Below are 23641 nucleotides of genomic sequence, written 5' to 3'. Positions count from 1 at the left end.
GATATTCATGGTGGCATTATTTTCATTTGCCAAAATATGGAAGCAGCTCAAGTGTCTATCAACTGATGAATGGATAAATAAAACATGGTATATACATACAATGGAATATTATTCAGATGTAAAAGGAAATGGAGTTCTGATACATGCAACATCAGAGATGAACCTTGAGGACATCATGTTGAGTGAAATAAGCCAGACACAAAAGTACTAATGTTGTATGACCTCACCGATGTGAAAAAATTAGAATAAGCAAACTCATAGAGTCAGATACTAGAATATAGGTTTCCAGACAATGGCGTGGGAGTAGGGGATGGGGAGTTAATGCTTAAGTTGTAGAGTTTTAATTTGGGTTGATCATAAAGTTTTTTGCTTTTGTTTTTTTTAGGAGGTACTAGGGATTGAATACAGGACCTCATACTTGGGAAACAGGTGCTCAACCACTGAGCTACATCTGCTCTCCAATGAGTTGATTTTTCATTTGTTTGTTTTTAGGAGGTACTGGGGATTGAACCTGGGACCTTGAACATAGGAAGCAGGTGCTCAACCACTGAGCTACATCTGCTCCCCATAAAGTTTTGCTAATGGATGGTGGTAATAGTGCCACAACATTGTAAATGTAATTGACAGGACTGAAATATATATTTGAGTGTAGTTAAAAGGTGAAAATTCAGGTTGCAAATATGTTACCAGAATAAAATTTTAAAAAAACATAGGACTGTGCAGCACAGTGAGTCCTATTGTAAATGATAGACTACAGTTAATGGTACAATTATAAAAATGTTCTTTCATGAATTGTAACAAATGTACCGTACTAATGTAAGGTGCTCATAGTTAATAATAAGGTCGTATATGGGAACTACGTATTTTCTGCATGATTTTTTCTGTAAACCCACAACTTCTCTAGTAAACAATAATAATATGTATAGTATGATTTTATTTTTGTTTAATAAAATTGTACAAAGATTCTGGGAGAATATATGTCAATGGGTTAACAGTAGTTATCTTGGGGTGCTGGGATTGTGAGTGATTTTCATTTTTTCCTTTTTGCTCACCTGTAGTTTCTGCTGTAGTTTGGGTGCCAGTACTGCTTGGGTAATAAAGAAGAACTGAAAGTTACAAGACATAAAATTCCTGAAAAGTCAGCGTAAAAAAATTAGTACCAGGGAAATCTTGGTTTCTCTGTTTAACATGAAGAAAATACTCAAAAGTGAGAAGGGCAAGTTGATATAATGGAACTGACACAGAAAATCAGTTTTAACATTTATGGGCTTCAACACAATCTGTATGCTCCTTCAAATGGTCTCCACCCCACACACAGGCTACCACTCCCAGCTGCATGCAGGAGCAGCCACACCCCAGGTAGCACCAGCTTCTCATGGGGTTCCAATTCTGGCTCCTCTTTTTATCTTTGTGTAATAAAGCTACATTCTTTGGCTTCATCCCAGATCGTTCTTGGACTATAAGGAATGGCAAACAGATAATCTGACAACTTTATGCTGGGATCTAGTCCCGTCTTTATGAATTCTAGTGAATTCCAGTGTGCTCACACTCACTCTGTCTCAGAAGTAAACATCTTCTTCTGGTCCCACTAGGGTGGCCCATTGTTGGACCTGGATATGCACATCCAGCATGACATATATCACCACTGTCTACAGAAGCTTGTACAGTAAAGGATAAAGAAGTTGGTAATATATTTTCTTCTTTCTGATAACAATGCTGTGTTACTTAGCATGTTTCCTTTTTGCCCTGGATGCCTGGGATCATAGTCAATTTGATGCTCCAATATGAGGATAAAAGAGAAGCTACTGATTCAGCACTTTGAGTTCAATCTTATCCTTGGCTATGAAGCTTCTCCAACCATGTGGACTCCCTTTAGCAGATTAATCTCTTCTCTGACCTTTGGATGAAGCATTCTGTTCTCCTTTCCATTCCCATGTTCATGCTGGTCCTCTCACCAGGAAATTCCTTTTCCATGCTGCTTGTGGGCCATCCAAATGCTACTGATCTGTCACAGTCCACTTCAAGTCTCACCTGTGTGAATGCTTTCCCAGTGCTACTGATGTGGGCTATGAGTGGGAGGCTCTTTGTCTCTTCGGAGATAACCTTAACCTAGGCTGTGTCCTGACTTTTGGGTGTGGGATGATGGGGGGCTGCAGTTCTGCCCTTGGTGACCATGGCAATGACTCCAGTCCCAGGAAACAGTTTATCAATGCAAACTCTATAGACTTTGAATATTCAGGGGAAATGCAAACCAAATGTGCTAGAATGTATGAAGTCCATTCTAAAAGTTTACCTAGGATGTGGAAGATATATGCTAATTCAAGCCTATTGAGAACTAAAACAAAAGAACCATTTGGCCTTTCCTCTCTGTATAAAAGAGACTCAAAAATCTTGTTCGGGGCTCAGAACTGAAACAGAAAGCTCCCGAGTCCGGCCGGCTGTCAATAAACCATTTTTCCTTCTCGAAAACATTCCTGAGTCCTGGCCTCTCTATATGCAAATAATTGAACCTCTCTCAAATTCTACAACACTACGATTTGCATGATCTGGACTCAACGTACTCCATGGAAAGAATAGATTTTGCTACTGGAAAACCTAAGATCCAGTTGTGACTTCACTACTTATTAGCTGGGTGATCTTGGGTAATTTGTTTAACCTTTAGGAACTTCGGTTTTTCACAGAGATGTTCTGAGGACTATAGAATATTATAATTTAAGTGCTTTAAATTACTGAACACTACATGTATTCAACTAATTTATTAAGTACCAGCTATGTGATAGACAATGTACTAGACATTACATAGATATTAGTTTTCTTGTAACACTTTAACAAACCATAATAGTCTTCCAGGAATGTAGCAAATAGCATGCTATTCTTTGTTTTCAATGTTTCACTTGTGAAAGTCTTGTTAATGATTTTGTGTTTTAAATGCTAATTCTTTTGTATTCCCAAATATTTATTGAATTCTTACTTTGAGCCCGGTGGGGGATAAAAGAGTGAACTAGAACCTGCATTTCTGCAGTTTTATGGATGTAATGGGGAAACTTCTGAAACTTTCAAGCAAGAGAGTGGTTTGATGAGATTTGTGTCTTAAAAATGCTTGTTTTTTTCCAATCACTTGGAAATTTCTTCCTTTCTTTGCCTAAGTCCAGTCCTTCCTTTTCAGTTTTATGCCACTTCCTCTAGGGACACTTCCCTGCCCCTGAGCCTGGGTCATGTGCCCTCCCCTGGCCTCCTTTCGTACCCCTTGCCCAGCCTGTATCACACTGGATTGCACTTGTTGATGCTCCTAGACCATGAGCTCCGTGAGAACGGAGACCATGCCTGTCTGTCCACATTTGCATCCCAAATGTCTAGCAAGAGGAAGTGCTCACATGACCCTGGCAAGAGCAGTTTCAGAGACTAATAGGTGCTGCAATGGAATTTAGCCAAACTCCAAAGTCAGAGGGAAGAGTTCCCAGAAGACTGCCCTACTTCCGTCAGCAGCTGCAGGTTTGGGGGTCCTCAGGACTTCAGACCAGCTGGCTACAAATTTGGGGAAGCCCACAACCAGCTTCAGGTTTGACAATCTGCTAGAAAATCTATTCTACTCCACGGCTTCATTTATTTCAAGGAAAGGGTACAAATTAGAACCAGACAAAGGAAGGGCAAAGTCTGGGAGGGTTCCACATAGGAGGATTCCAAGTGGGAAGTTTCTATCATTCTCTGGATACTTTATCCTTCTAGCACGGGTGTGCGACAATATGCAGAGTGTTGCCAACCCAGGAAGCTCCCCTCAGCTGCTGTTCTTATTGGGGCTTTGTTACATAGACATGATTGGTGGACTCATTCCCTGTGTGGTTGAACTCAGTCCTTGTATTTGTCAGCCAAAAGGAGCTGATGCAAAGTACCAGAAAGCTGTTGGCTTTTATAAAAGGTATTTATTTGGGGTAAAAGCTTGACAGTTACAAGGCCGTGCTCAAGGCTGCTTTCTCACCAAAGTCAGTTGTCATGTGTTGAAGCAAGACAGCAGTTGATCTCTGCCTGGTCTCTCCTTCTTTCTTCCTCTTAAGTCTCCATAGGCCAGCTTCTTCTGATCTTGGCTGTAGGCTGGCATAGTTCTCTCTTCTTCTTCTTGCCTTTTTCTGTGTGTCTTCTTGACTGAGTGTCCATTTATATCAGCCCATCAAGGGGACCACTAACCTACTAATGTGGTCTAACCAAAGCTCGAGTCTTAAGAGGTAATCTAATCAAGACATGTCAGCTGAATGTAATGCATTCAGAGCGTAGCACACCCAGAGGAACAGATTAGTTTACAAACATAATCTCCCTTTTGGGGATTCATAAATAGTCTCAAACTGTCATGGTCCCCCTCCCAAAGGGCTGGCTGGTATCACGTGACCTAATGCTCCAATCCTCTAATCACATGGTTGGTTCTTCTGGCATAGCCAGCCCCCGCCCTAAGACTTGAGGTCTGAGGGACCCACCGTGAATAATAGACACTTTGTTCACTCAGGCAACTGCCAAGCTTTAGAGGTTACCTCTCAGGAGCCAGGCCTCTCTTTAGTTGGGGTTAAGATCCTCACTACACTGGAGTGGAGCCTGATTAGAGAAAGGTGAAGTGAGAACGAGAGGTGATGCCTGGGGACCGGGAGGACAGGCACATCTTTCAAGAATATTCCTAAGAGAATGAATGACAGGGGCAATTGCCAGAAGAGTTAAAGGGGCAGGTAGAAGGTTTTGTTTTATAAGATGGGAGAGACTTGAACATTTTTAAATATTGATGGAAAGCAGCCGGAAGAAAGGAGGAGGCTCAAGAAATAGGAGACTGTATTAGTCAGGTATTGCTGCAACAGTGCTGCAGAATGACCACCACTCTCAGTGGCTTACGGTAACAATGAACATTTTTCAACCCATTCATGTGTCTGGTTGGCTGAGTGGCTCTGTATCAAGTTTCTTCCACGGTACTTACCATAGAAGGTTTTGTGGGAAGTAAATGAATCATCATACAGAGCACTTAGCTCAGTACCTGACACAAGGTAAACTCTCAATAAACATTCACTATCATTCTTATCATCATCATCATAATTATTAGAAGGCAATAGAAAGGTCCAGAAGAGCCTTCTGATCTGTGTTCCAATTTTATCTCCTCTCTTTTGGAGGGAAGAAACATTATTATAGATGATGCCTTCTTCATTGGAAAGGGGGATGGCTCTCCTCTCTGGTCCAGGCAGGGAAAAGGGCCAGCAGCCTGCTATGCAGCAGTAATATGACCCCTATTGCTTCCGATGCTCTGGAATTACCTGCCCAGAAATTTCAAAGCCGTTGGTTATGGGCTTTTATTTCTTAATTAACATTTATGAGGTTTGCCCTAACAATTAAATTACCAAGTCAACTTCTCCAATTAAATGATAATTAGCTTTCATGTCCTATCAGGAATTTACCAACCACTTTATGAAAAAGAGCTTAATGAAACAATTAAGACACAATACAAGGAAGGATCCCATGGGAGGATTTGCAACATCTATCAGTGAAGTGGAGAGTAATGGGACTTCGTGGTAAACACAGAAGCCGTATTGGCTGTGACAGATCCAACGACATTTGAAGGGTACTATGGCCAACAGGGAAGACTGGGTACTTTTCATCTTGACATAGCCTTAGGAAGCTGGTGCATGTGTGTGGGCTATAGCTTTGGTAGCATAATAGCTAATAACAATGACACAACCGCAACAACAGCAAATGTCTGTTAAGTTCCTCCTTTGTGGAAGGCATGACACCAGGTGCTTTATTAGTAGTACGTCAGCTCACACTTTCTGAAATCATATGAGGTTAAGTATTAGACTTATCTATCCTTTATGAGGAAGCACTGAGGCTCAAAGAGGTTGACTAACTTGCTTGAGGTCACATGCTCAGTAAGAAGCAAAGCTGGGACTTGAATCTTGGTTGAGAGGAAGCTACTCCTCCACGGGCCAGGTGATGGATGTAAAGTAGAGAGGCCCTGGAGACAATGGCACCTGCCACTAAGGCCATGTGGCTCCCGCAAAAACAGCTTGGACAAAGAGTGGCAAATATATGGCATGTGGTGGCCTGACACCCTCTCAGCTAGCCCCATACCAGTCATCTCTAATTTATCATCATACTCTCCCCCACTGATCACAGAGTGGCCTCGTCATCCTTCTCACCACAGCCCTCCAGGCGGCCACTAAGTCAGTCAGGACTGACAGGGGAGAGGGAATCCCTTTGCCATCCCTGGCTTAGATGCCCCATGGAAACTTCAGGAACAAAAGCACTGGCCTTGGAGTTCGAGGGGACCAGGTTTGAGGGGACCAGGTTTGGATCCTTGTTCTTCTACTTCAAGTCATTTCCAAGCCTCTTTCACCCATGAAATCTAAAAGGTTGTGAGGAACCAATGGCCTACTGCCTGCCCATGTGTGCTCCAGAGTGTCTGAAGCGGAGTAAGTTTAGGGAAGCATTAGTTTACTCTCACCAAGGGTGGGCAGAACATTCAGACTTGGGTCAGGGGCAAGGGTAGGTTTCTCAAAGTCTTAGAAACCTCGGTAGTGGAGAAAGGCAGTGACAGAAGAGCCTGGGTCCCAGGGAATCTGTGGAGAGTCATAAGATCCAGGGACAATCTGGAAGGAGTCTTATCTCCATCTAAATTGGAAGCTCCCAGAAGACGAGGCCTTGCCTGGGACCATGTTACGTCCTCCCATGTCAATGTCAATCAGGGATGGTGCTGAGAACTAGGGGTGGGAGCTGAGTCTGATGGTGGGGGTCAAGTGTCCTCAGGTATGCAGAAGGAAGGGAAGGAGAGCCTGGGAAAAGGCAAGGTGAGACCGCAGTCAGCCCAGGCCAAGTCAAGGCTCCCTCTCTATCTAGGTGTCTAGGTACAGAGACTGGCTGTCGTTGGAAGGCATCGTCCCACATCTTATTTTGCACAGTGATAAGGAGGTTGAGAGGTCCAAACAATAACCTAGAGCCGCTAGTTTTTCCCTCCACATTGGATTATGTTGTCTTTCAACTGTGCATCTTGTTTCTTTCTTGTCTCTGTCCAGATTGGAAGCTCTCAGTGGGCAAGTCCTGGACAATGAGTGGTTCTCAGCTCAAAACTGAATGGGGAAGGTGGGGCAACCAATCAGAAGAGCAAACAGATTTTGAAGAGCCCTGATCCTGGGTGCAGATGTGACTCAAGCTGTTGGGCACCTGCCTCCCACACAGGAGGTCCCAGGTTTGGTTCCTGGTGCCTCCTGGGGGAATGTGAAAGAACAACAAAAACACATGAAACAAAAAACAACTATAACAAAAAACAACAACTCAGGGAAGCTGATGTGGCTTGAGGGCCAGTTTCCCACATATGAGGTCCCAGGTTCAATCTCTGGCCCCCAGTATCTCAAAAAAAAAAAAAAAAAAAAGCCCTGACCTGGGAATCCACATGCGCAACTCATCCTGCGGTACGCCCACTCTCCATGCCTCAGCATGAACCCCATACTTTTCTTGTTTCTTAAGAAACTCTTCACTCCCTTGCCTAAAAAAAATAAAAAAGAATGGCAAAGCAGGTGTATAACTCAGTGGTTGAGTGCCTGCTTCACATATACAAGGGCCTGGGTTCAACACCCAGTACCTCCTGAAAAACAACAACTAAAAAAAAAACCCAAAACTGAATGGCCCCAGGCCTCCACACTGTCCACCCAACTCTTACAAAAGTACCATAACCTGAGAGGTCGGATAGATGGTTATTGTTAATACGTAGTGGCATAGCTGGGTTCCAGAAGTTAATGCAGCCGGAGGAAGTCACCTGGGAAGTCATCTGGAGTGAGCCAAAAGATGTTGTGCCTTAGGCTGTGGATTAGCTTGGGCTGGTGTGGACCCTTGGAGCCAACCTCAGCTCAAGCCAGGACATGTCCTCTGAGTCCTTTGGGAGAGCTCCGTGCCACTGTGCATCAGAGTCCTTGGTTGCAAGCAACGGACACTGACCCTGGTTAGCTGATACAACGTGAGGAAATGTAGGGGAAAGGCAGAACACGCTCCTAACACAGAGACCCAGACTTTGAAGATGGGCAGTTGCCAAGGTAGCTGTCATGAGGGGAAGGCGCGCATGGGGTCCTTTTTGGCAGGAGCAGTCTGTCCAGGGCACCCCCATGGCCTCTGCAGATCCCCATGGCCACCCATGAAGGACTCTCAGCAGCTTTTCATTGTAGGGTCACCAGCTCCGGAGTTGAGGTCAGAGCATCCAGTTGGCTGAGCCCAGGCTACATGTCCACGCCTTACTTGCCATGAGGCGAGAAAAGGGAAGACTCCTCCTTCAGTCTATGGAGTGAAGGGCGGGGCAGCAAGAGCCAACCAATGTCACCACAGTGGGTAATTGTCTCCAAGTAGGAGAGGGGATTGGATGGTGGACAGGCAAAATAGAAAGCCAAATTCCTCTGCTGCCTAAAAACTGTCCAGTTGAATTAATTCAGACTGCTTTTTATTCTGCTCAGCCTTCTCACACCTGTAGCTTCGTTTGGTGTGCCAGGGTCCCGACTTTGACTCTCATTCGTGACAATGACTCGGCTCATTTACTCCACCATGCTCCCAACAGCCTGTGCCCTGATACCTGATTTTTACTTTGGGCTCTCTATCAGAGTTCCAACAGGAAACAGATGGCATACTCAAATTGGATAATTTGAGATTTTAGTTTTAAAAAAAGACTATTTGCAAATGTGTAGGAGGGCACAGGAAGTCTTCCAGGACTACTAACAGTGGGGCCCCATTGCCCCTGGAAGGGCCTGGAGGGGCCAAGGGAAGGGGAGAGGGAGAGGAAAGAGAGCAGGGAGCGCTGTGTGGAGAGGGCCGCAGGCAGAGCTGTGATATACCCACCACCGAGGGGGGCATGCAGCGCCCAAGAGGGAGCTGGAGATCATCTGGAGATGGAGCCTGACCTCATTCTCCTCCTGCCTTCGATTTCCCTCCAGTGCTCCCAATTGGCCCAACCCAACTGGAAGCCAGAGGCAAAGGGGCTTGATGCAGGTCAGCGTCCCAGGGCAGAGGCAGAACTCAGAAGCGTAGAGGTAGATCCCAGCACAACAGCTTTTCTCCTAGCAGTGGTCTCGAATCCAGAATTTGATCACTGTTATGCTGGTACCTAAATTTTCTGGGTTAGGTATTTATTAGTTTTCATTTTATTTTGCCTTATTTTATCTGTGAGATTTTTTTTTTTTATTAGAGAAGATGTGGGTTTGCAGAACAATAAGCATAAAAGACAACATTCTCATTTACCACCCACCACCAACACCTTACGTCAGGGTGGAACATTTTTTACAATTGACAGTAGCACATTTAAAAATATATATTTATTTTATTTATTTATTTCTCTCCCCTTCCCCTCCCACCCTGGTTGTCTGTTCTCTGTGTCTGTTTGCTGCGTCGTCTTCTTTGTCCGCTTTGGTTGTTGTCAGTGGCACGGGGATCTGTGTTTCTTTTTGTTGCGTCATCTTGTTGTGTCAGCTCTCCATGTGGGCAGCGCCATTCTTGGGCAGGCTGCACTTTCTTTCGCACTGGGCGGCTCTCCTTACGGGGCGCACTCCTTTCGAGTGGGGCTCTCCTACGCAGTGGACACCCCTGTGTGGCTCAGCACTCCTTGTGTGCATCAGCACTGCACGTGGGCCAGCTCCACATGGGTCAAGGAGGCCCGGGGCTTGAACTGCGGACCTCCCACATGGTAGACGGACGCCCTAACCACTGGGCCAAGTCTGCCACTGGTAGCACACTTTTATAATTGTATTATTAAAGTCCATGGTTTCAACTTAGGGTTCACTGTGTAGTGTAGGTTCATGGATTAATTTTTAAATATTTTTATTCTGTTACAACATATGCCATGTAACATTTCCCCTTTTAATCATATTTAGATATATATTTCAGTGCTGTCAATTGCATTCACAATGTTGTGCTACCGTCACCACCATCCATTATCAGCACATTTCCATCCTTCCAAATAGGAACGCTGTACACTTTAAGCCTTAGCTTCCCATTCCCTATTCTTACCTCCTCCCCTGGTAACCTATATGTTAGATTCTGAAACTAATTGTTTCAAAACAGTGAGCTCATGCAATATTTGTCCTTTGGTGTCTGGCTTATTGCACTCAACATGATGTCTTCAAGTTTCATCCATGTTGTCACATGTATCAGGACTTCATTCCTCTTTACAGCTGAATAGTATGCCATTGTGCATGTATACCATATTTTATTTATCCATTCATCGGTCAATGGACACTTGGGTTGCTTCCATCTTTCACAATTGTGAATAAAGCCACTATGAACGTAGCTGTGCAAATATCTGTTCGAGTCCCTGTTTTCTATTCTTTTGGGTATATACTTAGTAATGGGATCGCGGGGTCATATGGTGGTTCTATACTTAGCTTTCTGAGGAACCACCGAACTGTCTTCCATTTGACATTGCCACCAGCAAGGACTTGAGCTAGGTTTTATTACTCACACCCGGAGGCTGGCACAGAGCCAAGAAGAGGAGACAAAAACCTAAACAGCAGCAAAGATGACCTAATGGTGAGGAAGCAGGCCCCAGGGGAGAGGAGGTTGGAAGGCGTGGAGGGATGGCGAGTCTGGCAGAAGAAGTGGATGCCTGGAGCTCTGGACAGCAGACAGCAGGTCAGTGGTGCAATTGTGGGCACCGGGAGGTCCAATATGGAGGAGCATGTGGCCCAGCCATCCAACCACGAGGACGCTCAGAGCAGGCAGGATTCAGAGCCCTCAGCAGAAAAACTCAGCTCCACATTCATGGAATCCTCTTCCCTCTTTCTGGTAGTGTCCTGGGCCCTGGGAAATTAAAGATGGCGAGGGCGATCCTTTCCACTGAGGAACTTGCAGTCTACCTGGGGAAACAGAAACCAGCCAGTATTTCAGAGTGATGAGTGGGATTCGCTGGAGGTGTGCCAACATGCTCTGGGGGGCTCCCGCCTGGGGCTGGCTGGAGAGGAGGCCGCCTGGACCCCTCCTGAAGGATGAGGGGGAATCGGACCAAATGGGAGGGAAGAATATTCCAGCAGAAGGAATGGTGCAGCAGAGCCTGTGGATGTGAGGGCAACACAGGTGTGGTCAGGGAATCTACAGAGTCGAAAGGAGGTGAGGTGAGAGGCGTGGGGTGAGGCTGGAGATGGGGATGGAGGCAGGGCAGGGCGGACAAGGAGGAGCACAATTCACTTTGTGCCATTGGGCAGAGCTGGAAGGGTTTGGGAAAAGGAGCAATGAGGTAAAGTCTGCATTAAGAAAACTTTTTTTAATATCTTTTTTTTAAAGATACATAAATCACACAAAATGTTACAATAAAAAATATAAGAGGTTCCCATATACCCCACTCCCCATACCCCCCACTCCTCCCACACCAACAACCTCTTTCATTAATGTGGCACATTCATTGCATTTGATGAGTACATTTTGGAGCACTGCTGCACAGCATGGATTATAGTTTACACTGTAGTTCACACTCTCTCCCAGTGCATCCAGTGGGTTATGGCAGGATAGATGTCCTGCATCTGTCCCTGCAATATCATTCAGGACAACTTCAAGTCCTGAAAATGCCCCCACATCACACCTCTTCTTCCCTCTCCCTGCCCTCAGCAACTCCGGCAGCCACTGTCTCCACATCGATGATATAATTTCCTCCACATCAATGATATTTCTTCCATGGCTAGAGTCACAGTAACACTCTAGTAGAATACCCGCTCGTCCCCTCTAATCCATATGTTACTCCTCCATCCTGAGGACCCTGGGGACGGCGATGCCCATCCCGCTCTGAATCTGCATTTGGATGGCCCTCTCTGGAGGCCGCGCAGAAGCTGGGTCTAAGGGTAATGCTGGAGACAGAGAGCCATGAGGGAGCCACTGCGATGGCCCAGGCGGGAGGTGACGAGGGCCGGGGCTAAGCAATAACGCCAGCCTCCTGTCCCTTTACTTCCCTCTGCTTGAACTCCTACAATGGAACCTGTGGAATCCGAGGCAGAAACTCGGGCTCTGGGGAACGCAGTGTGGCCGGGGGCTCGGCAGGGGAGCAGCAGACCCCCAGGCTCCCTGCCGCTGCTCCCCACACCCGGCGGTCCTGAAGCCCTCCCTGGAAGGGGCTCAAAGGATGGCTGCTGCTGCCTCCTGTTGCAGGGTGGGCTTCCCAGCTGTCTACGGAGCAGGAATTTACCCTCAACTCGACTCACGGTTTTAACTAAGCAAACGATATTGCCTGTAGGTAATTCCAAGATGGTCTAATGGGGCCAGGGAAACCCAGGTAGTCCTCAGGTTTCTAGCCCGAGTGGCAAAGGAGGTAAGTCAGGGCCCTCTGGGAAGGCTTGCTGGGAGCTCTGGGCGCTGGACAAGGTGGGGGACAAGGAAGGCTGGCCACCCCACTAGCTGGGGAGCCTCACATGGCCCCGTGAGAGTCACAGGGAGGGAACAGGATGTTTCTGGAAGCAGGTAGGTATACTCCACAATTCCTGCTAAATTGCCTGTCCTGAGGCCGAGCACCTCACTGGAAATGGTGAAGCCCCGTTACTGAGCAGCTCTACAGCCGTGCACGCCCCCTCGAGGCGCTCTCACATGCAGAACTGCATGGAAGCCCCTAGCAGCTTTTTAAAACAAATCACCACTATAGCCACTTTATAGAGAAGGAAACGGAGACTCTCTTAAGCAATTTGCTCAAGGCCACTAAACCAGGCAGTGACCGATACCTTTGCAGCCATCCCTAGGTTTGACCATCACAGCACGGAGCCCGGGAGCAAGTGGGCCATGCCCCTGGGGGAGGGTGAATCATAGGGCGAAGGCAAGCCCTAGTTCCGCGTGAAGGTCAGGAACACGGGCCCGGGATTGTTCTCTTGGATTTCTGTGCTGCCCTCCCTCCAACACAAGCTTGGTCAGGACTGGGGGGCAAGGTGGGGGCGGTCATGACTGGGCTCGCTCCTTTCTGTCCTAGCTCATTGAGGAAAGCAAGAGATGTCCAAGTACAAAGAGGGCCAGGCATGCGTCTGGTTCCATCGCCCTCTCCATCTTCCCCCTGCCCTCTCTGCTACGCCCTGCCTCCTCTCTCCTTCTCTTTCTACACCTTCTTATATCCCGGTGCCTCAACATCTAACAACATCCAGCTGCTCTCAGGACACTCAGAGTTAGGCCCGTACTGTTCAACAGCCCCCACCCTGTCCAGGTGCTGGGCACAGGGATGGCTCCTCCCCTGACCCCCACTCTCCTCTTCCCGACCAGCAACAGATCTCCCACCCCCAGGGCCTCTGAGCTATGTGGTCAAGCATTAATATAAGCCACTTCCCACTACGGTGGGTCTGACAGACAAGGCTGGCCAACAAACTTTTTGAGAATCTCCCCAGTGAGAGGCTCTGTGCTGGGGCAGTGGGAATGCAGGTGAGTCAGAAGATTTCACTCTTAGTCAAGAAGTAAGAACGGAACACAGAGAACAGGCCAATAAATGCCTTGAGGAGGTTCATGTCTTTCCCGTGCCTGGATGGGCTGAGGGAGATGAGGGAAACCAGCAGAATCTACACGGACAGAAAGAGAGGGGCGGGTCAGACAAAAGCAGAGTGGGACAAAGGCCGGGATAAAGGAGGGTAGGGAAGAAATACAATTTACAAAAATGATGTGGTGGGGGGGGTGGGGAGTGGGTTATATGGGGAAAAATAAATAAATAAAGGGGAAAAAAAAGAAAAGCCACTGGAAGCAAACGTTGGATGAATTGTATAAGGCATGAAACTGTATAACGCAGTGAACCCTGCATTGCATGATGGTAGATGACGGTTGTTAACAGTACAAATATCAGAACCTTGTTTCGTGAACTGTAACAAATGCACAATACTAATACATGGTGCTAATAATAGGGAAAACTAGGCCTTATGTAAGTACGGACTAGTATAGTTGCTAGGAATATTCTGATGTCTTTTATCAATTGTAACAAATATTCCAAAACCAGGCAAGGTGTTGGTGATGGGGTGGTGTATGGGAACCCTGTATGATTTGCATGATTGTTTATAAATTCACAACCGCTCTAGTAAAAAAAATGAAAAATAAGATAATAAAAAATACAATACAATACAAGCAGGGGCATGCTGGAGTTGGCTTATACAAGCTTTTGAGAGCCATTTTGTGTGTATCTTCCTAAATCCATGATCAGTGGCCTCAATTTGGTAGCTTGAAATTGGCTGTGGTAGGAGTTGCTACACCACAGAAATTGACAAACCCTAAAAGTCAGGATTCTGGGGAGAGAATGTAGCTCAAGTAGTTGAGCTCCTGCTTCCTTTGTATAAGGTCCTGGGTTTGATTCCCAATAACTACTAAAAACAAATAGACAAACAATTAAAAAAAAAAAACATAAAAAAACCCAACCAAACAAAAAAAGAAAGCAACTACAATTCCAGTGTGTTCACGAAGGTCTGTCCACTTGAAAGCAGGTGGAGCAAGGGGTTCCCTTAAATCCCATCCTTCATTTTACTCCTACAGGGAAGGACTTGAGGTCTCCAATTGTTTTTCCTCCCTTCTCATCAGATGCCCCACCAGTCCAGTCTCCCCTCACTGGAAGGAAGGGCTGAAGGCTTTGGTGTTCCTCAGAATCTCTGAGGACTTGCCTTGGGCCACCTCCCAGAAACCCATCTCCAAATCCATGGGTAGACCCACCTGTCATCAGATCCGTCAGAGCCCAGTTATGGCCTCAGAAAAGTGGCCCAGTCTTTCCCATGGCTCCTCTCCTGCCCTACGGGCTGACCCCCAAAATTCTTGGTTTCTATAACTGTAATAACGCCCTCCCTCTGAATACCTTACCCACTATTTATGCCTAATTACCATGAGGCATAATAATGATTACGTATTGCACTAAATGTGTCGGATTAACTTTGCTCAGTGCTTTGCTTCATTACAACACCAAACTCCATTCATACACCTTAAGTATTTAACTTCTCTGAGCCTCAGCTTCCACATATGTAAAATGGGGTGGGTGGTAGGGTAATGGACTAGATTAGAGCTTCTCCACCTCACTGGCCTTCAGAATCTCTGGTTGGCTTTTTGAAATACAGAACCCTAACTCAAGCAGCTAAATTCTGATCTAGTAGGTCTCAGGTTGGGCCCCCAAATGTGTACTTTTTTTCTCTGTTTCCCAGGGGTTTCTATTACATCCAATCTAAGGACTGACATTTAGGAAACTCTGACGTAGACAATCACTGCAACTCTTTTCATGAAACACTCATTGGTTCATTTACTAAGAGGGAAAAGTACCAAAGATGAGGCAGGAGAGAAAGAGAGAGAGAGGCAGAGAGAGGACAGATGTGGCAGACTTTTAATCCATTTTAACAAGATTAGAATTTATCCCAGAGGCAATGGAAAGACTTTGAAGGGTTTTAAGCAGAGGATGACATGATCTGATTGTTTTAGAAGCAGCATTCCTATGCAGTGTGCAAGATGGGCTGACAGTGGGAGAGTGGTTGGAAGCTTTGGTAATAATCCACATGAAAGAGGATGATGACCTGGATTGGAGTGGTGCCAGTGAGAATGGAGGGAGCAGATGGATTTGCATGGCATTCAGAAAGTAGAATGGACAGGACTTAGTGATTTCCTTTTTCTCTGAATCTGGGATATGGTGGACACTTCTTCTTTGATTCCAAAGCCTTCTTCTGCTGGGGAACCCCTCCCTGTGGGGTTCTTGGTGGGAGACAGAGTCCACATCCCACTGAAGGGTGAGGCTCATGAACCAGGCCCAACCAATCAGAGGCAGCTGCCCGGATTTTGACTCACAATCTGGTGATTCAGAAAAGCAGGGACAATGGAGCAGGGCGGGCCAAGTAGCAGCAGCTTTCCAGGCGCAGCATAGCAGAGCGCCAGGGGAATGCCAGCGCCTGCTGCTGGCAGCTGGGAAGGGGTGATCTGGTGCCCTGTGTGAAGTTAGCCACCATAGTTGAGTCCTCAGTGGACTGCTGCTCGGGCTTTTCGTTTAAAGACTAAGTGTCTAGCTCTTTTGTTCCTGTCTGCTTTACCAACCTGGCTCTCTAATCATCCCTCTGATTCTGTGAGCCATTACAGTATTTTTAATGAATTGCTTTTCTGCTTAAACTGCCCGGAGCTGTTTCTGTTTCTTACATCCCTATTCCCTAGCTGATACACAGATTATGTTGGAAGAAGCAGCGGCAGGAGCAGTGGGTGGTATCGTCCTCAAGGCCTCAGAGGTGGGGAACACATGCAGAGGAGTTGGTTTTAAGATGGAGAAGCCCAAACGCTGCTGGTTGCTTTGTGGACTAAAGCCACCTCTGCGCCTTATTTTCTCACCCTCGGATGAAGACAGCTTGGGTGAAGAATTTCACACCTGAGCTGGGCTGCTCGAGTCCATCCAGAACCCAACGGCCAGACCTTGCATTTGCAGATGACCTGAAAACTACCATCCTAGTTTCCTGCCTCCTCCCATCCCTTGGAAGGGGAAACCCCCTAAAAATCTTCCCCACACTCTCCCGAATTGGTGGCATTATTGACATTGAAAGGGTATTAGAAGGTAAATGAGATTATAGATGAAAAAGTGCTTTGTTAGTTATAGAAGAGGTTGAAGAAATCCAAGGCAGTACTGATTGGATTACTCTCAATACAACTGAAGACCCTGGATATAAGTTAATTGTCTTCTAAATTCAATCACTTTCCCACCTATGTACCTGGTTATTCCCAAGATGTTTTATTTTGTTTTCATATATATTGGTGACTGCAGTGTCTCTGAAATACAAGATGTATATTTTTATGACCTCTTTCCATCAAGGAACTAAATAAATTTGTAATATGGATAGTTGCACTCCGATTAAAGAGTAGGATAGAATTTTTTAAAAGTGGGTGACACCTGTATTCTCTATTGTTCTAAATAGAAGGATGCAAATAACATCTGTAAATGTGCATTTCACACTGATAGGGGAGAAAATTGCCTCGTACCCAGTGAGGAGATCATTCTTTAAGGGTGAATTGCACATGCAAATGTCAAAACTCTCAGGTAACTCTCTCTGCTCTCCTGGCTTGCTCAGAGCACCCCAGACGTCTGTGTTTGGAGAGAACGCTCTCCCTCCCCACCCCTCCCAGGGGACTGCCAGCCTAGCTATTTCCGTTGCTTAACTGGTGTATCTCGACAGCAGTAACCAAGGATTCTGCTCTTATCTAAGATTTTCTATATTTTGAGAGAGAAAAAAAAGGTACAAAAGGAAGAGTTCATTTTCTTTTGCTCCAGATGGATGTCTACCCTAGAGTTCCTGGAGTCATTTGCCAATGGAATAAGAACAAAATGACGAGAGAGGAGGATGAGAGAAAAAGAATCCCCAGAGCTTGAAAGTAGAGCTGGGTTTTCATGTGCCGAGTAGGTTAAATCTCTAGCAGGAGCATCACACGGAGGGCGGCTGCCTCTCTCCAGGGCTTCTCCAGCTGAGGTGTGCTGTCAGGGGCGAGAACAGGGAAACAGAGTGAACACAGCTCAGTCAGGTGTGCTTCTCCCTAAGCTTCATGGTAATGCTGCAGTCTGGATCTCTAGTCCTATTTTACAGTCGAGGAAACTGAGGCTTAAAAACAATCAGATCTTTTCCAAGGTTGCAGAGTGGGGACTTAATCAAAGCCCTGGGTATCTCCAAAAGTACTGCTTAACCCCCGCGCCCCTCTGTCTCGACTCCTCAGATGTGGGCTTGAGGGGGGCTAGGGTTGGGAGGATGGGTCAGATGACCCAAGGAATTGGGGGGATGGCTGGGGGGGAACCGTTGAATATGGGAGAATGTCAGGTATATGGTTGAAACTATACTGTTGAGAAAACTCTTTAGAAAATATAATAAGGAAGGATCACGTGTTTAAGGTACTTAAGGGGGAGGGCATCTGGTACAGGGGCAAGCTTCTAGGGAGTATGTGAGTGTTCATTTTGTCTTAGTGTGTTATATCATTGGATGGAGACTCATACAATGAGTGTGAAGGTGTATCCACATCCTGGGGAGAACTCATGTTCCCAAAGAGTGGGAAATTTGTCTCTCGGAAGATCGCTGGCTCCCAATTAGTTAGGGCAGGCTAGTATGTCAAGCCCTCAGCATTGTTGCAGTATCTGTAAATCTGGCTCCTCAAGTAGTGAAGATTGAGTGTCACAGTGTGCCCTGAGGGCAAGGGGAGAGAGATATAGCATGGATGGAAGCAGGGAACTGGGGGGCAATGGAAGTGCTCCACAAGATCGTGCAGTGATGGACATGTCAACTTACATCTAAAGTGTATAAAAGTCTATAAGCTAAAATGTAAACTATAATGTAAAACATAAGGAAACTAAAAATTTAGAATTTTTTACCGTCTAAAATATAAACAATAATGTAAACCAAAATGGAACCATGTTAGATAGCTATGTTTCAAAATTTGTACATCAGCTGCAGTAAATATAACATGAACACGTAAAGAGATCATTGCTGGGGAAAGGGGAAAAGGGTTTGATGTTGGATATCTGGGAGTCCCCTATATTGTGTATGTGAATTACTGTGATCTAAAACTTTTTTGAAGACAAAATTAAAAATTAGAAGAAGAAAAAAAAAAGAAAAGATGTAGACATTGAGGAAGAAATGAAAGTGCCTTGCCACTGTACATACAGGCCAACAACTATTCCAGTGATGAAAGGCAAAAAGTTAGAAATAAAGCTTCATAATATTTTTCATTTTATTAATGCACCAATTTATTTTTACTTCATTTTAGTATTTCTAAATTACTATGTATTCTATTTCTAAACTTTAAACCCATCACTGTATTTCAATTTCCTATTAATTGAATTTGGCAACATATTAGACTTCACTGTTAGAGAAGTTTTGGACCACAGAGAGGTTCAGCTGTGGCAGGGGAGGAACTCTGGTGGGGTATTATTGATGGGGGGCACATGGGTAAGGGGGAGTTCTCCAGGACATGTATATAGGGAACATAAATATGTTAGGATGTATGTTGGGTATTTTTATAGTAGGTACAGTTACAAATGTCAACTGAGGGAGTGCTGAGTTCCCACCCAGGGGAGTTCTATCACATTCCCCAATGGAACAACAATAATCCCCTAAGTGCAACGGCAAAGATCAACAGGGAAGGAGGGTCCAATAATTGACCTGATGACTCTGCTTAGGAGCCTGTTTGCCTGAAATATGAACTAGGTCTAGTGCTGCAGGGTGCCTAAGAGTTACCTCCTGAGAGACTCCACGTTGCTCAAATGTGGCCACTCTCTAAGCCAAACTCAGCATGTAAATGCATTACCTTCCCCCCAATGTGGGACATGACTCCTGGGGATGAGCCTCCCTAGCGCCAAGGGATTACTACCCATCACTAACTGGAGAAGCAACTAGAAAGAGACCTCGAATAAAAGGGTCAACTCAGACCAGCAGAATATCTCAGCCTACGTGTTAGATCAAGTGTTAAAAACTGCTCTTTGGCCTCGAATAAAAGGGGGAAATGGCAAAGAAAAATAAGTTGATATGGCTAAGGTCTTCCGAAAAGAGTTGGGAGGTCATCAGAGGGGTTGTGTTTACACACACCTCAGCAGGACCCCAGAAAAAGCCAAAGTAGATACAGCCTTAGGTACTGGTTCTCCTGAAGGCTGTGGAAATCCACAGGGTATATAGTCATGGCAGCTGGATTTGGAGCTCTGTGCCATGTCAGAGGGCCCCATTTTGGAATTTGTAACCCGAGTGTGACAGAGTTGGACTCAGATGTGACTTTTCTACACATGCCTCTTCTGTCACTTTTACTGAACCTATGGTTGGTGCTAGGGAAGGTTCATACTCAGGAGACTTGAATCTGGACTGCCCATGTGCCCGCTGGGCCCTGAGCCTCAGCAGAGTGGCGACTCCTACTCTCTGATTTGTTGGACTTATCCAGGTCAGCTAACAGGGAGGTAAAGATGGTACCACCACACCAGGGAATCAAGAGTGCCTACAATTGTAAGCAGAGGAATTGTATCCATCATCCATGTGGAGTCTAAGCCCCCTCTTGATCTAGAGGTGGAGAGGACATCACCATCCCAGGATCCACAGATTGGAGGAATAAAATATGGACTAGAGTAGACTTATTGATATTCTGCTATAAAACTATTGTGATGAGTAATAGAAGAAATTTTAGCATCGAGGTGGAGAAAGTGGCCACAGTAGTCGCTGAGGGCAGGGAGAGGGAAGAAGAGATGTGATGTGGGGTATTTTTGGAATTTTGAGTTGTCCTTAATGATATGGCAGGGTCAGATGCTGGACTTTATATATCCTGCCATAACCCACTGAATGTACTGGGGGAGAGTGCGAACTACAGGGTAACCTATTATCTGTGTAGTGCAGCAGTGCCCCAAAACGTGTTCACCGAGCACGATGAGTGTGCCACAAGGATGGGGGACGTTGTTGGTGTGGGAGGAGTGGGGTAGAGGGGTGGGGGGCTACAGGAACCTCTTGTATTTTTTAGTGTAACATTTTTTGTGTGTGATGTCTGTTATCTTCAAAAAAATACAGTTTACAAAAATGATGTGGTGGGGGGGTGGGGAGTGGGTTATATGGGAACCTCTTATGTTTCTTGTTTTTTCATGTTTTTTAATGTAACATTCCTTGTGATCTACTAACTTTAATTTTTAAAAATTAAAATAAATAAATAAATAAACTCCACCTCCTGGAGGGGGACTATCTATTAAAAAAAAAAAGTACTGCTTAACCCCCCGCCCCCCTTCTGTCTCGACTCCTCGGATGAGGGCATGTCCCTGGGAATAACTGGCCACAGCCTGTGACTCTCTGGCCCTGCATTAGAGACCAGTGGGGGGCCCAGCCCTCCACAGCCCACCATCCCTCATTCTCCACCTTAGTACCCGTTTGTTCAATTCTTTCTTTCCTCCTTCCAAAGGGTCAAGAAAACCCGGAGCAAGCCCTAAATTTATCTTCAGCTCCTACTCCTCATTTGCTTACCATCTTCACCCATGAAAAGGGTAGAAAAAAAGATTTGAGCAGCACTGAGGAAGGACTTCCTGACTCCGGGGCTCTGGAACATACCATGAGGATAAGGCCCACCCCCCCCCTTCTTTTATTCTGGGAAGCTCTAAGGAAAAGGCGCCCCCTGCCCCGCCCCCTCGGCCTGGGCACGTGGTTGTGCCCGGGGCGCGGGCAGCCTCCACTTGCAGCCGCCCGCTTGGCCGCAGATGCTCTGTCATCCATCACGCCGTGCGCATCTGTTCCCTGTGCCGCTTGTTTAAAGAGCGAGGCGTTTGCTAATTGAAAACGAAAAGATCCATCCGTCTCACTCACAGCCAGCATGAAATCCACTCAGCCGTGCAAGCCCGGGGTAAAAAAGGCAGCGCAGGGCCAGCCTCCTCTGGTGGGCGCAGCTCCCTGGAGGGCATCTTGCTTCCAAAGTGCCTTGGACTGAGCATGGCTCCCCCGGTACCCCCACGGAGCAGCCAGGGGTCAGGCAGGGGTCACACATGTTCAGTTCGACTAACACTTGCATCTCTATAATTTTCAAGGCAGCCCAGAGAAATAGGTGTTTTTAGCCTGGATTTAAAGATGGGGAAACTGAGGCTCAGAACGCTTAAACAATGTAGCCAAGATCACACAACTGGTAGTTGGCAGAGGCAGGAAACCAGCCCAGGTCCTCTGTCAGGACAAGGGGAGCCGGCTCGCTCGCTCGCTCTGTCTCTGGGCTGATGTAGAAGTGCTGAGCTGGGAGGTAACGAGTCCCTCCTTAAGTGGATTAAACCTTAGAAAAAATGGCCCCGAGGTAAAGGAGGGGAGCGCTGGGATTTCAACCGTATCTGTGAGGTTTTTTATTTTATTTTATTTTTTATGAGCATTTATTTATATTTTATTGTATTTTTTTGAAGATACATAGATCACAAAAAAATGTTACATTAATTTCGGTCAACTGATAGAGTGCCTGCCTACCATATGGGAGGTCCAGGATTCAAACCCAGGGCCTCTTGACCCATGTGGTGAGCTGGCCCATGCATAGCACTGATGTGCGCAAGGAGTGCCATGCCACGCAAGGGCGTCCCCCACGTAGGGGAGCCCCACGCGCAAGGAGTACGCCCCGTAAGGAGAGCTGCCCTGTGCGAAAAAAGCACAGCCTGCCCAGAAATGGCAGCCCACACACAGGGAGCTGATGCAGGAAGATGATGCAACAAAAAAGACACAAATTCCTAGTGCTGCTGACAAGAATGCAAGCAGACACAGAAGAACACACAGTGAATGGACACAGAGAGCAGACAACTGGGGGTTGGGGGTTGGGGGTGGGTGGGAAGGGAGGTTGGGGAGGGGGAGGAAAGAGAAATTAAAAAAAAAATATATATATATATATATATAAGAGGTTTAAGAGGTTCTCACATACCCCACACCCCAGCCCACCCCACTCCTCCCACATCAACAACCTCCTTCATCATTGTGGCACATTCATTGCATTTGTGAATACATCTTGGAGCACTGCTGCACCACATGGACTATAGTTCACATTGTAGTTCACACTCTCCCCCAGTCCATTCAGTGGGTTATGGCAGGATATATAATGTCCAGCATCTGTCCCTGAAATATCATTTAGGACAACGCCAAGTCCTGAAAATGCCTCCACATCACATCTCTTCTTCCCTCTCCCTGTCCTCAGCAACTATTACTTTAAAAGCAAATATGGCAGGGAAGTGGATGTGACTCAAGAGACTGAGCTCCTGCCTACCACATGGGAGGTCCCGAGTTCAGTTCCTGGTGCCTCCTGGAGAAGACGATCAAGAAAGTGAGTTGGCGCCAGGGGCAGGCACGGGGAGCTGACACAAGTTGGTGCAACAAGGAGACACAAAGAGGAAAGACAATGAGAGACAAAACAAAGCAGGGAGCTGAGGTGGCTCAAGTGCCTGAGACTTCCACATGGGAGGTCCCAGTGCCTCCTAAAGAGAAGAAGAGCAGACACAGAGAGCACATTGCAAATGGACACAGAGCAGACAGTGAGCTCAAACAACCGGGTGTGGGGGTGGGGGTAATAAATTAAAATAAATCTTTTAAGAAAAGGTGGATTTCCAATAAAATTTTTAAAAAAGCAAATATGACAAAAAAAAAAAAAAACAGGAAGAAAAAGAACCTCCCCCAATTCAAACAACCACACACACACAAAAAATAAAAGCAAAGTGTTAAGATTGCTGATGTGTCATCAAGCCTGTTGGGGAGGGGGGTGCAGGGGAGAGGCTCGCGCTGCTCTGCCATCCCCCGTGCTCCCGGAGCTGAAGTGCTGGCCTGCACCTCCGGGGGCGGGGGCTGCGCCAGCGCTGGGTCTGTGTGGGAGGTGGGCGGGCTCCCATCTCTGGGCCTCGCTTCCCCCTTGAAGCTGTCTCCATAGCTGCGTTGGTCCCTGGAGGACATACTGGGGCACATTCCACCTCTGTGACCATCCACCCTGCAATGAGTCCCTGCTCTGCAGGGCCAGGCCCCTCTGCTTGGAAGGCTGGGCCGCCTTCTGCCCCTCGGGCACTGCCACTGCTCCTTGAGCGCCCAGCTCCTAGGAGAAGCCTCCCTCTTCTGGGGCACAGGGGCTGTGACTCGCTCCAGCTGTCCACTCTGGGTGGGCAGCGCATCAGAGCAGGGGCCTGGTCTTAGTTCTTTCTGCGCCCTGACTCTGACACCCAGCCCGAGAAAGAGGCGTCAACCAACCGCCAAGGAAGAAAAAAAGGGGA

The sequence above is a fragment of the Dasypus novemcinctus genome, chromosome 27 (genome assembly GCF_030445035.2).
Source record: "Dasypus novemcinctus isolate mDasNov1 chromosome 27, mDasNov1.1.hap2, whole genome shotgun sequence".
NCBI lineage: Eukaryota > Metazoa > Chordata > Mammalia > Cingulata > Dasypodidae > Dasypus > Dasypus novemcinctus.
Note: the sequence above shows the minus strand (reverse complement) of the source record.